This window comes from Alligator sinensis, unplaced genomic scaffold, assembly GCF_000455745.1.
Source record: "Alligator sinensis unplaced genomic scaffold, ASM45574v1 scaffold348_1, whole genome shotgun sequence".
Lineage (NCBI taxonomy): Eukaryota > Metazoa > Chordata > Crocodylia > Alligatoridae > Alligator > Alligator sinensis.
This window is the reverse complement of record NW_005841932.1, coordinates 1,487,917-1,495,049: the sequence shown is the minus strand read 5'-3', so window position 1 is coordinate 1,495,049 and position 7,133 is coordinate 1,487,917.

The following is a 7,133-nucleotide window of genomic DNA, read 5'->3' as shown; positions in this document are numbered from 1 at the left end:
CGAAGGGGGCTAAAGTTGGTGGCCCTCTTAGCCCCTGCTGAGGCCACAAAACCTGCCAGCTGTAAAGGAGATAGATGCAGGGGTTCTGGGGCCCTGCACCTCTTGCTGCTGACAGGCAAAGGTCGTGACATGGGTGCTTATGCAACTGACGGTCTCTGTCTTGAGACAGTTGATTGTCTGTATTGATTATTTCCTCTCAGTCTGTGGTTTTGTAGGTGTTAATCCTTGTTTGTTAACTCGCTATGTAATAGCTAGGTACTGTGTATTGAGCTGGTCCCTGAGTAAATCATGGTTGATTGGTAACACAGTAGCCTAGCAGCCAGGCCTGCATTAGTTCCCTCCCCAACCATGCCCCAAGACAGACACAGTTGCACAAACACCCATGTAATCAGTTTTGCCTGTCAGCAGCTAAAGGTGCAGGGCCCCAGAACCCCTGCACCTATCTACTTGACAGCTGGCAGGCTTTGTGGCCTCAGCAGGGGCTAGCAAGCCTGCAGTTTTCACCCCCCTTTGGTGTAACACATACACATGACATGAGTTTTGCTTTCAAGAATTTGGGGTGGTGATTTGTCCAAATCAGACAAAAAACAACAAAGTTATAGATATTTAATTGATTCCCCATTATACCCTACGGCTGGATCTCTGAAGCATCTCCAAAGGTTTTCTGAAGCAGTTCGGAAGCTCTGAGTATTATTTGCCCTACTGGCTACAGCAGTGCACTGCCAGCTCATATTCATGGTCTATTATTACCCCCAGGTTATTACCACCAGGTTCATTTATGGTGCTAGTCAGTTTGGTGCTGCCAAGCCTGTAGGTGTGTTGGGGGTTGCTCATCCCGAGGTGGAGCACTTTACATTTCTTGATGTTGAACTTCATCAGATTCTGATGCACCCAACTTGCCTGCCTGTCTAGGTCCGCCTGTATCTGTAACCTATCTTCAAGCGTGACCACACTTCCCCATAACTTAGTGTCATCTGTGAACTTGGCCAGTGAGCTTTTCATCCCCTGAACCAAGCACTGACCCCTGCAGGAAACCACTGTCCACTTCTCACCAGGGTGACACAGATCCATTCACTATGACTCTCTAGGTCCTATCCTGCAGTCAGTTTCTCACCCACCTGACTGTCTCAGGATTAAGCCCTCAGACCTCCAATTTTCCTGCGAGGACATTGTGGGATACTAAATCAGAGCCCTTTTGGAAGTTAACTAACTACAAGGCAGGAGGATGAGTATGATAGCTGGTATATGTTGTGTGTGTTAGGCAGCAGAGGATGTGGCTATTATTGATAAAAGGAAAAGAGACTTAAAATTCAGAGGAGCAGAAATTGTATGGTTGAAAGATGGGTAGGTCACTGCAAAACTCTGCAGTGAAGGACAGATTATCCACAAATCCCTCCTGCTCCATCTTACACAATATACACATTTATGCTAACCCTTTGCTGGACAGCATCAAATTAGGGGGCATAGAGATTTTTTTTGTTTGGAGTAGAAGAAATCAGTTATTTGAATTCAGTATATCATCACCAGACAAGGTTCTTTGGGTAAACTTATATGTTTTATTAAACCAACTCAAATAGTTGGAAAAATTCTTCTTAGCAAGCTTTCGAGTATAAATACCCTTCATCGGGCTGAAGAAGCATTTGTAGTTGGTGTGTGCTCTTCATGGATGGAATGAATAGTAAAGAAGTCAGAGGCTGGTATGCATGCAAGAAAGGCAGTCAGCGAAGATGTAAATTGAGGAGTCAGTGGGTAAGAGATAGGTTGGGGTGTGGGGGGGAAGGGGAATGAATGTAGCTGGTAGATAGTGGAGAGGTACCTGGGGAGTCAGATGTTAGACAGGTTATAATGTGTCATAAATCCATGTCTATATTTAGTCCCTCATTTTTAGTATCCAGGAGGTTGATGAAGTAAAGTTCAAAGGCTCATCTGTGAAATGTGTTCTGCCTATGTCCTTAGACCAACATAGCTACAACCTATACCCCTGTAACATGGAAGTATGTTGTTAAAGTAATTTGTTTACAAATGTTACACTTCCTTGAATAAAGTGGTCACAAATCACAGACAAATCACTACTTTTTATAAAATTGTCCCAATCTTTTATTAAGAGCAGATATCAAGCCTCTCTTGGACTCCTTTTATCGTGTACACTGTAGTCCAAAGCTGCTCATCATGGACAAGCTGGGGGGAGTAGTAGATACACTGGAGGGTAAGGCTAGGATTCAGAGAAACCTAGATACATCAGCAGATTGGACCAAAAGATATCTCATGAGGTTCAATAAATGCAAAATCCTGCACTTAGGGTTGAAAAGTTCCATGTACTGGTCTAAAGGCTTGGGACTGACTGGCTAAGCAGCATCTGTACAGAAAAGGACCCTTGGGTTACAGTGGAAAATTAACTGAATATGAGCCAACTGTGTGCCCTTGTTGTGAAGAAGGTTAACGGCATACTGGGCTGCATTAATAGGAGTGTTGCCAGCACATCAAGGGAAGTAATTATTCGCCTCTATTCAGCACTAGTGTGGTCACATCTGGAGTACTGTGTTCAGTTTTGGGCCCCCCATCACAGAAAGAATATTCACAAATTGGAGAGAGTCCAGCAGAGGGCAATGAAAATGGTTAGGATGCTGGGCTACATGACTTCTGAGGAGAAGCTGAGCGAACTGGACTTATTTAGTCTAGAGAAGGCTGGGGGGGGCGGGGGGCAGGGGGAGTAAATAGTAGCCTTCAACTACCTGAAGGGTGGTTCCAAAGCAGCTGGAGCTAAACTGTTCTCAGTGGAGGCAGATGACAAAACAAGACGCTATGGTCTCGAGTTGCAGCAAGGGCTGTTTAGGTGAGATACGAGAAAAAACTCTCTCACTAGGAGGGTTGTCAAGCTTTGGAACAGGCTACCCAGAGAGGTTGTGGGATTTCCATCCTTAGAGGATTTTAAGACCTGGGTAGACAAAGCCTTGGCTGGGATGATTTAGTTGGGGATGGTCCTGGTTTAATCAGGGTGTTGGACTAGATGACCTCTTAAGGTCCCTTCCAACCCTAATTTCCTTTGATTCTATGACCACGTGGCCTTGAAACATGAGCCTAAACATCATCAGTATTCAATTGCTTAAAGAGATGGCACTTTACACAATCCCTTTAACAGCCTTCTCAGTGAAGTAAGAATTTCATCATGAGTGCTTAGGCCTCAATTTTTCATTACGTGCATGATATTAATATTTGTTTCCATAGCAATACAATAGGTTCCTGACCTTGCTGTTATTTGGAGATAATCTGAAGAAAGGATGGGGGGAGGAGGGTTTTGGTCTCCTGTATTTGCTTGGCAGGAAAATGTTTATGAGAGTAAAGCAATAAGCCCCTTTAATTTCTACTGGGGTCAAATATAGAGACTATATAAGTACTTTATTCTTTTCCTTAATTATAACTGTAAACTTGTTGAGTGCATTAATTTCAGTACATTTGAGTAACACTCTCCCAATAACAGAAATATAATGGCCTGGGATGCTGTAAATTAAGTGGATAGTTTTACATGGAATAGAGCTTTATTAAAATATTGGGAGATTACTTAAAACATCTCTACTCTTCCTTAGAAGACCAAGACTGTTTAATCAACATAAAATCTTGTGTGCATCAAGATTAAGGGGGAGGGGGGGATTCAGTGGTTTAATTATAATGTAGAATTAGAGAGAGAAGCCAGTAAAAGTAACAATAATGGGAACAGAATAATTATTTCTTTGACTTATTCCATGGGACACTAAAAGTACAGTAAACAGTGCCCAGTTTCATTTTGTTAAATGGTTAATTTGCTAAATTAAACTATCACTCATACCATCTTTTATTAAAGTGTTTCCCACATTATTACATAAGGATGTTAATAGCTATTAATTTGTGGAAATATATGAATTATAAATCGATACACAGTGGTGAACAATATGTAGTTTCCAGTTCTGTGTATGAATATAGCAATGGCTAGAGAGGAACAAATATGTACCTGCTCAGACAGTGGCCCTGGATAGCCATAACATTTGGAGAGCTCGAAACACTCATCAAACAGATATGCATGGCTGAAGAAGATCTTAAAAAATGGCCAAAGCACTCAAAAAAGAGGCATTTCCTTTTAAAGCGCTTCCTGAAACATCTGAACACTCCACACAGCAGTCATCTGCCATCCCACAGTGCTTTGCTCCCCACAGTGCAGGGGTCTCCTGTGTGCTCAGCTATTTGGGAAACTTTGGAGAGAAGCTTGAGAGAAGGATTCCTTGCATGTTTGGCAGAGTAGAGGTAAAGACAGACTAGAGAGTCTGGAGACTCAGAAATCCATAGCCCTTTGGAGTGTTTCCTTCTCAATATAAGTTACAGGTTGGATACAAGGGCCTTTTTGATAGGTAAATAGTAATATTTCTGATACATAAAATGGATGGTCCTCTAGCTCTGGTCAGTTTTGGGTGATATACAGGGAAAATGCTTTGATTCAAAGTCTGAGTTGAAAAATAAAATAAAAGTATCCATAAAAAAATAAAAGTAAAATGAAAAATTATAAAAGTAATATGAAAAATAAAGTAAAAGTATCCACAGAACCTAAAAGCAACACTACAATATTAAATGCCACATTCAGATACAGTTCATCAACTTTTAGCTCCCATCCCTGAATGAATACGAGGGGGAAATTTATAAAAAACCTTGGAAAGGCCTTAAGTATATTTCTGATAGCTGCTGTGGGTATTGATGCAATGAGCAGTACAAAGAAAGAGGCTAACTTCCCTTGGTTTTCTTAGTCATAGTGTAAAAGGCAGCCAGAGGAAAAGGGGAAAGCACAGCTGACAAGCCTTCCACATCAGCCAACAAGTAGCCAAGATAAGGTCTGAGGAGGAAAGGTGTAGGTTGCAATAGAAAGGATCAAGTGACCCATTAGCACAAGGACAAATACTTGTGTGAATGTGACTCATCTGAGAGACAAGGCAGCAAACTGGCAATAGATAAAGAAGGGGAACACCTGGAAGGATGGATGGGCTGGCTGGAAGTGGAGCCATTGTGGGGAAGGGGAGGAAGTGTGGCTGCCCATAAAGTCAGAGGGGAGCCAGAATGCAGGAAGTAGAGAGACTCCTGGAAGAATGGCCCTGGCTCTACCTGAGATAGAGGAAGTTTGATTTAAAAGAGTAATGTTTTGTTTCTGTATCTAATGTTTGTCTGCTTCCATTGGGATGGATTTTGGCTTAAAGCAACAGCTTGTATTTTTGTTTTAAATGACTACCAGAGGACAGGGAGTAACTACAAAAGGGAGAAGAGGAAACTGCAGGGAGGGATGTCTTGAGCTGGGAAGTCAAAAATAGCAGGGCATGAATTAGTCATATTGCTTCCTTGTATGCTATTGACTATAAAACTGCTCTGTCTTAATCAAAGTAGCCTAATGGGCTGTTAGGGTGAAATAGGTCAACATTTCACCTTAACTTTTATGGGTAATGTAAGACTCCTGCACTGCAGCCTAAGTCAGTTCTATAAGGCTCAGGCAGGAGCCTGCCCTGCAGCTCTTGTTAGGTGCACTGACCCAGTTACTACTAATCAAGGCCAGCTGGCCCCCAGGCCTCTCCCAGTTGATTTTGTTCTAGAGCTGCATTTAAGGAACTCTTTCAGCACCTGGGCTTTGCTGCAGAACAAACTGGTCTTTATTCTCTGAGCAGCTCCTGCCCCAGCAACATTGCTAGCTTCCCTGTTTCTTGACCCTGCCTTTGGCTTTCCCCTAGATTTCAGTCTCTGGATTCTCCCTGCAGATTGTTTTCCTGACTTGTGATCCAAGTTTGGCTTATTCTTGGACTTTACCCTGTGAAATTTCCTTTTGACTTGGTAACTAGGTTCTTATTCCTGGCTCCTGGGCCTGCCATGGCATTTTGGCTTTTGACTCTTACCCCTGCTGCTTTCAGCTCCAGGCCTGGTGGATAGAAATCCACTAGACTGGCTGACCTGGTGAACCATGACAGGAAATAGGAGTTAAGTTATTTCTTTTAGTCCCAGCAAGGAACTTCAGTTCCACAGAAGGCAAGGTAGCCTGATGAGAGTCCTGCTTTAGTACTGGGGGAATTCACAAGCTAAAATATCTGTGTATGCAGGGGCAGATCCAGGGGGATACAGTCACACCCCCTCTGATTCTTGCACTATCTGAAGTTTAAAACAAAGGGCCTGGCAGGGACAGCAGCACTTCTAGTCAAGCAATAGTAAGGGAGCCACTTGACTTCCTAGTTTGTTATAATCTACCTAGGTACATCTATATATGCAATTACCCTGAATGAATAAGGTTGTGCTGGAGTCTGTCACAGTTGTGCTGGAGTCAGCTGCTCCCGGGTGCAGAGTTTACATATGTGTCCATGACTGCAGCAATTTGAGCCAGGGTGGAGAAGCCCTGGGCTGGAAGGGGACCTGGGGAGTCAGCCCCAGGCTCTGGGTGGTGGCGTTAGGTGGCAAAGGGGCAGGCTGGGGCATGAGGGTGCTATAGTGTGGGGCTAGGCAGCAGGCAGCCCCAGCATTATAGCATCCTGTGCCCCAGCCAGATCTGATCACCGTCTACATATATGTTTCAGCACACTGAATAACTCTGCCATAGGATAGTAGTTGTCCCAGACAGCACTATCCTACAGCAGAGTTAACTTACTGCACCCTAATACAGGCACACATGTAGAAGGTGATGCTTTTCAGCTCTGCACTACAGTGCATGGGTATGATGCACCCCCTGAATCCTTCTAATTTCTTCATTCCAAAGGTATTAATGACCCTCTCTCCTTTTTAACAGTCTTGACATTCTACTGATCAAGCTAGCTTTTCTTTGGCAATTCTCTTGTCTTAGCTGCTTCTGATCCTGTAGGCTGTTTTTAACTCTAGCTAAAAACAGTAACTTGGGTGTGGAAACATTAACTCATGTGAACATCAGTTCAGGTGTGGAATTAACTTGCAGTAAAGCATTGCACTGTCAACATGCTCAAGAAGGCTACCTTTTCTTTGGCTAGTCTGAAAGAGATGTAGAATTAATTCTGATGACAACAGGAATAATGAAACAACATCTTATTTTTTGCCTAGCTTTTGTGGCCTTTTATACATAATTTGTAATAACGTTCTTGTGGAAAGAAACAGGCAAGGGCACTAAAAAATGC